The 6,032-nt window shown below is 43.5% G+C and overlaps 1 protein-coding gene across 4 annotated transcripts in view; it reads left to right on the top strand.

Annotated features, from left to right (window-relative positions):
- The first annotated feature begins 3,680 nt into the window (after positions 1-3,680).
- Positions 3,681-6,032, top strand: part of LOC128645539 (putative methyltransferase DDB_G0268948) — a 52,285-nt gene continuing 49,933 nt past the window's right edge. The window contains exon 1 of one of the 4 annotated variants that reach the window (XM_053698583.1): positions 3,681-3,707. The gene's annotated coding sequence lies outside the window, so the exon portion shown is untranslated. The other 3 variants (XM_053698586.1, XM_053698587.1, XM_053698584.1) reach the window with 3 other exon arrangements.

The following is a 6,032-nucleotide window of genomic DNA, read 5'->3' as shown; positions in this document are numbered from 1 at the left end:
AGGGATGATGTGGGCGTGTCGGGGACGGGACCGGGCGTGTCGGGCGGGGCTGGGCGTGTCAGGGCGGGCCGCGCACGGCCGTGTGTACAGGAGAGATAGCTCAAAAGAGGAGGGGGGAGAGATAGCTCAAAAGAGGAGGGGGAAGGGGGGAGAGATAGCTCAAAAGAGGAGGGGGAAGGGGGGAGAGATAGCTCAAAAGAGGAGGGGGAAGGGGGGAGAGATAGCTCAAAAGAGGAGGGGGGAAGGGGGGAGAGATAGCTCAAAAGAGGAGGGGGGAAGGGGGGAGAGATAGCTCAAAAGAGGAGGGGTGGAAGGGGGGAGAGATAGCTCAAAAGAGGAGGGGGGGAGGGGGAGAGATAGCTCAAAAGAGGAGGGGGGGAGGGGGAGAGATAGCTCAAAAGAGGAGGGGGGAGGGGGGAGAGATAGCTCAAAAGAGGAGGGGGGAGAGATAGCTGAAAAGAGGAGGGGGGAGAGATAGCTCAAAAGAGGAGGGGGGAGAGATATCTCAAAAGAGGAGGGGGAGGGATAGCTCAAAAGAGGAGGGGGGAGAGATAGCTCAAAAGAGGAGGGGGGAGGGGGGAGAGATAGCTCAAAAGAGGAGGGGGGAGAGATAGCTCAAAAGAGGAGGGGGAGAGATAGCTCAAAAGAGGAGGGGGAGAGATAGCTCAAAAGAGGAGGGGGGAGAGATATCTCAAAAGAGGAGGGGGAGAGATAGCTCAGAAGAGGAGGGGGAGGGGGGAGAGATAGCTCAAAAGAGGAGGGGGAGAGATAGCTCAAAAGAGGAGGGGGAGGGGGGAGAGATAGCTCAAAAGAGGAGGGGGAGAGATAGCTCAAAAGAGGAGGGGGAGAGATAGCTCAAAAGAGGAGGGGGAGAGATAGCTCAAAAGAGGAGGGGGAGAGATAGCTCAAAAGAGGAGGGGGAGAGATAGCTCAAAAGAGGAGGGGGAGAGATAGCTCAAAAGAGGAGGGGGAGAGATAGCTCAAAAGAGGAGGGGGGAGAGATAGCTCAAAAGGGGAGGGGGGAGAGATAGCTCAAAAGGGGAGGGGGGAGAGATAGCTCAAAAGGGGAGGGGGGAGAGATAGCTCAAAAGGGGAGGGGGGAGAGATAGTTCAAAAGAGGAGGGGAGAGCAAAAGAGGAGGGAAGAGCAAAAGAGGGGGGAGAGCAAAAGAGGGGGGAGAGCAAAAGAGGGGGGAGAGCAAAAGGGGGGGGGGGAGAGCAAAAGGGGGGGGGAGAGCAAAAGGGGGGGGGGAGAGCAAAAGGGGGGGGAGAGCAAAAGGGGGGGGAGAGCAAAAGGGGGGGAGAGCAAAAGGGGGGGGGGAGAGCAAAAGGGGGGGGGGAGAGCAAAAGGGGGGGGGAGAGCAAAAGGGGGGGAGAGCAAAAGGGGGGGGGGAGCAAAAGGGGGGGGGGAGAGAAAAAGGGGGGGGGGAGAGAAAAAGGGGGGGGGGGGAGAGCAAAAGGGGGGGGGAGAGCAAAAGGGGGGGGAGAGCAAAAGGGGGGGGGGGAGAGCAAAAGGGGGGGGAGAGCAAAAGGGGGGGAGAGCAAAAGAGGGGGGGGGAGAGCAAAAGAGGGGGGGGGGAGAGCAAAAGAGGGGGGGAGAGCAAAAGAGGGGGGGAGAGCAAAAGAGGGGGGGGACGGCAAAAGAGGGGGGGACGGCAAAAGAGAGGGGGGAGGGAGACGGCAAAAGAGAGGGGGGAGGGAGAGCAAAAGAGAGGGGAGGGAGACAGCAAAAGAAAGGGGGGAGAGAGAGAGCAAAAGAAAGGGGAGAGAGCGAGAGCAAAATAAAGGGGAAAGAACGAGAGCAAAAGAAAGGGGGAGAGAGAGAGAGAGCAAAAGAAAGGGGGGGAGAGAGAGAGAGCAAAAGAAAGGGGAGGAGAGAGAGAGAGCAAAAGAAAGGGGGGAGAGAAAGAGAACAAAAGAAAGGGGGAGAAAGAGAGAGCAAAAGAAAGGGGGGAGAGAGAGAGCAAAAGAAAGGGGGGAGAGAGAGCAAGAGAGGGGTGAGAGAGCAAGAGAGAGAGGAGAGAGCAAGAGAGAGAGGAGAGAGCAAGAGAGAGAGGGGAGAGAGCAAGGGGTGGAACCACTGTACTGCAAAAAATGGCCAGTGTACACAGGCTTTAGGACTAGTAGATAATAAACAGTCACAGTCATGTGATCAGGGGGCTGGAAGAAGGTTCCTAGATACAAGGTAATCACAAAGGTAAAAAGTATATTAATATAACTGTGTTGGTTATGCAAAACTGGGGAATGAGTAATAAAGGGATTAGTATCTATCTTTTAAAACAATAACAATTCTATGGTTGACTGTCCCTTTAAGAATGTGAGTCATGCAACTAGCTCTGTTGATTGGATTCGCTAAATTTCTTCCTGTGGCCGCTGTGGGGGTTAAACACATCTAAGGTCCATGTGCTCTAATGAATTAGAACCTTAGCCTTTCAAGTCTGTGCAAAGCTACAGTAACAGATGTATAAAAACCGACTGAAATGTATATATATATATATACTGAGAGTTTCATACAATGTATTTATATAGGTGAGCAAAGCTCTAATGTTTAAAGTGATGGTCAAGTATGACTAACTACATCTTGCGATCCTAATGTAACTAGCAAAATAATGTGACTTTCATTCATCATTTCGCCATATTCATTCTAGTTTGTGCGCTATCATATTATTTTCCTACCTTACTAATATCCATCCTCCTCCCGTCGATTGTCCGCCATTGTTTTTTCTGCTGTCACGTGTTTTTATTATCCAATTACAGTACAGGCCACTCGGGGAATCAGCTCTAAGTAAAAACACCCTTATTCAATTCTGCGCATGCCCTAGCTCCGTAATCGCATCCTAATCTCTGTCTCACCGCGGTTACGGAGCTAGGGCATGCGCAGAATTGAATAAGGGTGTTTTTACTTAGAGCTGATTCCCCAAGTGGCCTGTACTGTAATTGGATAATAAAAACACGTGACAGCAAAAAAAACAATGGCGGACAATCGACGGGAGGAGGATGGATATTAGTAAGGTAGGAAAATAATATAAGATAGCGCACAAACTAGAATGAATATGGCGAAATGATGAATGAAAGTCACATTATTTTGCTAGTTACATTAGGATCGCAAGATGTAGTTAGTCATACTTGACCATCACTTTAAGTGCTGGCTTGGGACTGCAGGGATTTTACACCCCAAAATATGGCTCCCCCTTTTGTTCCTGGAGATAGAAACATTGCATTATTGTTGATAGCCTCATTTGAACATCCATAACAATGTTCTAAGTAAAATGTATGATCAAGAAAATAATTTAGAAAACTAAACTCAGATTTTACCACATTTCAAAACTATCATAACAATGCAGGTCATACAATACAGCCGCACCTTAACATAAAACAAACTACAGTTTGGCTGCATAACGATAACCGTTAAACACACACTCTCTTTTAAAAGGCTGAGCCTACTGACAGTGAAAATGTGTGACGTCGTCCCAGACCAGACCGTACCATTCTATTTAATCGGTAAATTAAACAGCAAATGTTCTTTAGTGTATCACTTTTATTCTTTATAAAAAAAACTCTAATTGAAATGATAATTAAAATCAATGTTGTATACAATTTAAATTAGAAAATAAAAAATGTTTTTGAGAGAAAAAATATCCTTTCTCACCCCCCGTTCAGCCTTTTGGCACAGCCCTTGCATTCTGGTTCCTGGTCCTCAGCTGAACTGTATGTATGTTGTACTGTGTGTACATTGTCTGAGACTGTGTTATCTTGATCTTCGGACTTGTTTGCATTGTGGCAGGTTAATATATAGCTCCCAGCAGATTAGAAATAAAAAGGTGGTGGTGTGTTTAATAAGTATTTTGTATTCCTATTAACTGAGGCTGCATTAATAATTCTCCCTAGCACTATATATCTATCGCTAGCTGTTTTTTTAATCAAGTTCAAAGATAAACTCATTGCGCACGAATAATAGCAAATGATTGCAAAATGGGAAGTGGCTGAGTTTGTAGTTCTGCCTACGCCAAGCACAGTTTAGAGTTGTACTTTTCCTATTACAATATTGTTTGCTGTAGCAGGGCAGGAGGTGAGTTGCATCGTGTGAAATGCTAAGGATATTTAAAATAAACTTTTACAACGATACATTTTAAACTCTTTTTGATGAGAGTGACTTATAAAATAAAGCGCGAGCTTTACTTAGACGCATTTTAAACCTCCTTGGGTAACGTATATTACAATCCACGCCTTTTTTACTTTTTTTCTTTTTACTCATTTAAAATTAGTACAGTTATTTTTAATGCAATCCAAAACCTATTTCATAATAATAATACAAAAGTGATCACCCTATTCCTTTTTGAGATGAACGTTTCAATTACATTAGTTTAAAAGTGGCATGAAAGTAGAGCATGCCATTTTAAGACACTTTAAATTCACTTCTGTTATGCTATTTTTAATTTGTTCACTTGGAATCATTTGTTGAAAAGCATACCTAAGTAGGCATAGGAGCAGCAATGCACTAGTGGGAGGCAGCTGGTGATTCTTGTCATTGACTCACCAGATTGGTTCAGCTAGCTCCCAATAGTGCATTGCTTTAACAATGTGCTTAATCTCCTTGCAGAGGTTAAATACATAATTATGCGCAATAATATTATATTTTCACGTTAGATCATTTTCTTTTTTGCACTTTTACTCTACATTGATCCCTCCAAGTAAAATCCTGTGACTCATCTGACACTACTGGTGTTTTTAGTGGTTAGTGTAAATATTTTTGTTACATTCACATAGACTGATAAATGCTGTTTCATTTGGGTCTGCAATTAAAGCAGTTCTAAAATCACATCTGTGCTCATGACATCTCAAAATCTGTTGAAATTAAAGGGCCCTTACATAGATAAAATGGCATGCACAAGTTGTTGCTTGAGGAAGCAATACTGTTGTATTGCGAAATGCGTCAAACATTACTTGTTTTTAAGAATATTTTATTTTAAGAACCCACAAGTTTTTTGGAAGGGTTTTAATTAGTGCATAATGTTTTGTCAAAACTTAACACTGAGAAACGCTATAGCACATTGGTCATAAGGATCCTAAGTATCGTGAACTGAGGTAAGCTAGCTGGGGAGCTCCTAATTCTCCCAGACGGCCTGATTTGCACTTTGTGATAATGCATTATTCTTGTGAGTATTCTTCCTCTGGGATTATTATTTAAAAGGCAAGACTGGGAAACAGTGATGTTGTGCCATTGGAGCGCCTTCTTTTTTTTCTTGTTGTTACAGTGTATTGGATATGTGTTTGCAGGAAGAGTTGACATTGGCACACGACTAGAGGAACAAATAATTGTCATCTTTGGCCTTTACAGTGGCACATCTGTTATCTTCTGGACTAACTTGTGAAAGTTGGACTAAGATATATTTGTCACTTATATCTGCATCTAACTGGCCACAGCAAAGAACCTGGTTATGTTGTTTACTTTTAAAATCTTGGAGTGAAAGTTCTTGTTAGCTTATTTGTATTTTTGTTTTTATTTTGCACTACATTAGTAGGGTTTTACGACGGCATACGTACATAAAGTTATTTAGTGATGTCTAATGAATTTAAAAAGTATGTAATGGTTTGGGAACCACTGGTGTCACTGAATGGTACATAATGTTGAATTAAAACATATGGGGGACCTCCTCAGGCATAACGTGACCTATATATACCACCAAAGGTGTTTATCCTGGTTTTAAATAAGGGGACACATTAGGAATTTGATTTTCTTGGATGATGAACAAATTTTAGAAATACCAAGGGATTTCATGACTTTTTAGCTGTCAAGTGATTGGAAAATTGTAATAAAAATGACCTGGCAGGCAGCACCCGTGACTCACTTTATTGTGTTATTGACAGGGCTCATAGATCCTTGCTCTCTGGGCAAATATACATTTGCAGCTATCCAAGTACATAAGTGAATTGGTTGAGTTAAAAAAAAAAATTAGATCACATGTTGTGAAACCCTATAAAGATAACTTGATTGTGCAAGCATGTTATGTTTTAGTGTTTTATTTTTTCAAT

This window comes from Bombina bombina, chromosome 1 (assembly GCF_027579735.1).
Source record: "Bombina bombina isolate aBomBom1 chromosome 1, aBomBom1.pri, whole genome shotgun sequence".
In the NCBI taxonomy this organism is placed as follows: Eukaryota; Metazoa; Chordata; class Amphibia; order Anura; family Bombinatoridae; genus Bombina; species Bombina bombina.
Note: the sequence above shows the minus strand (reverse complement) of the source record. Positions and strands in the feature narration are given on the sequence as shown.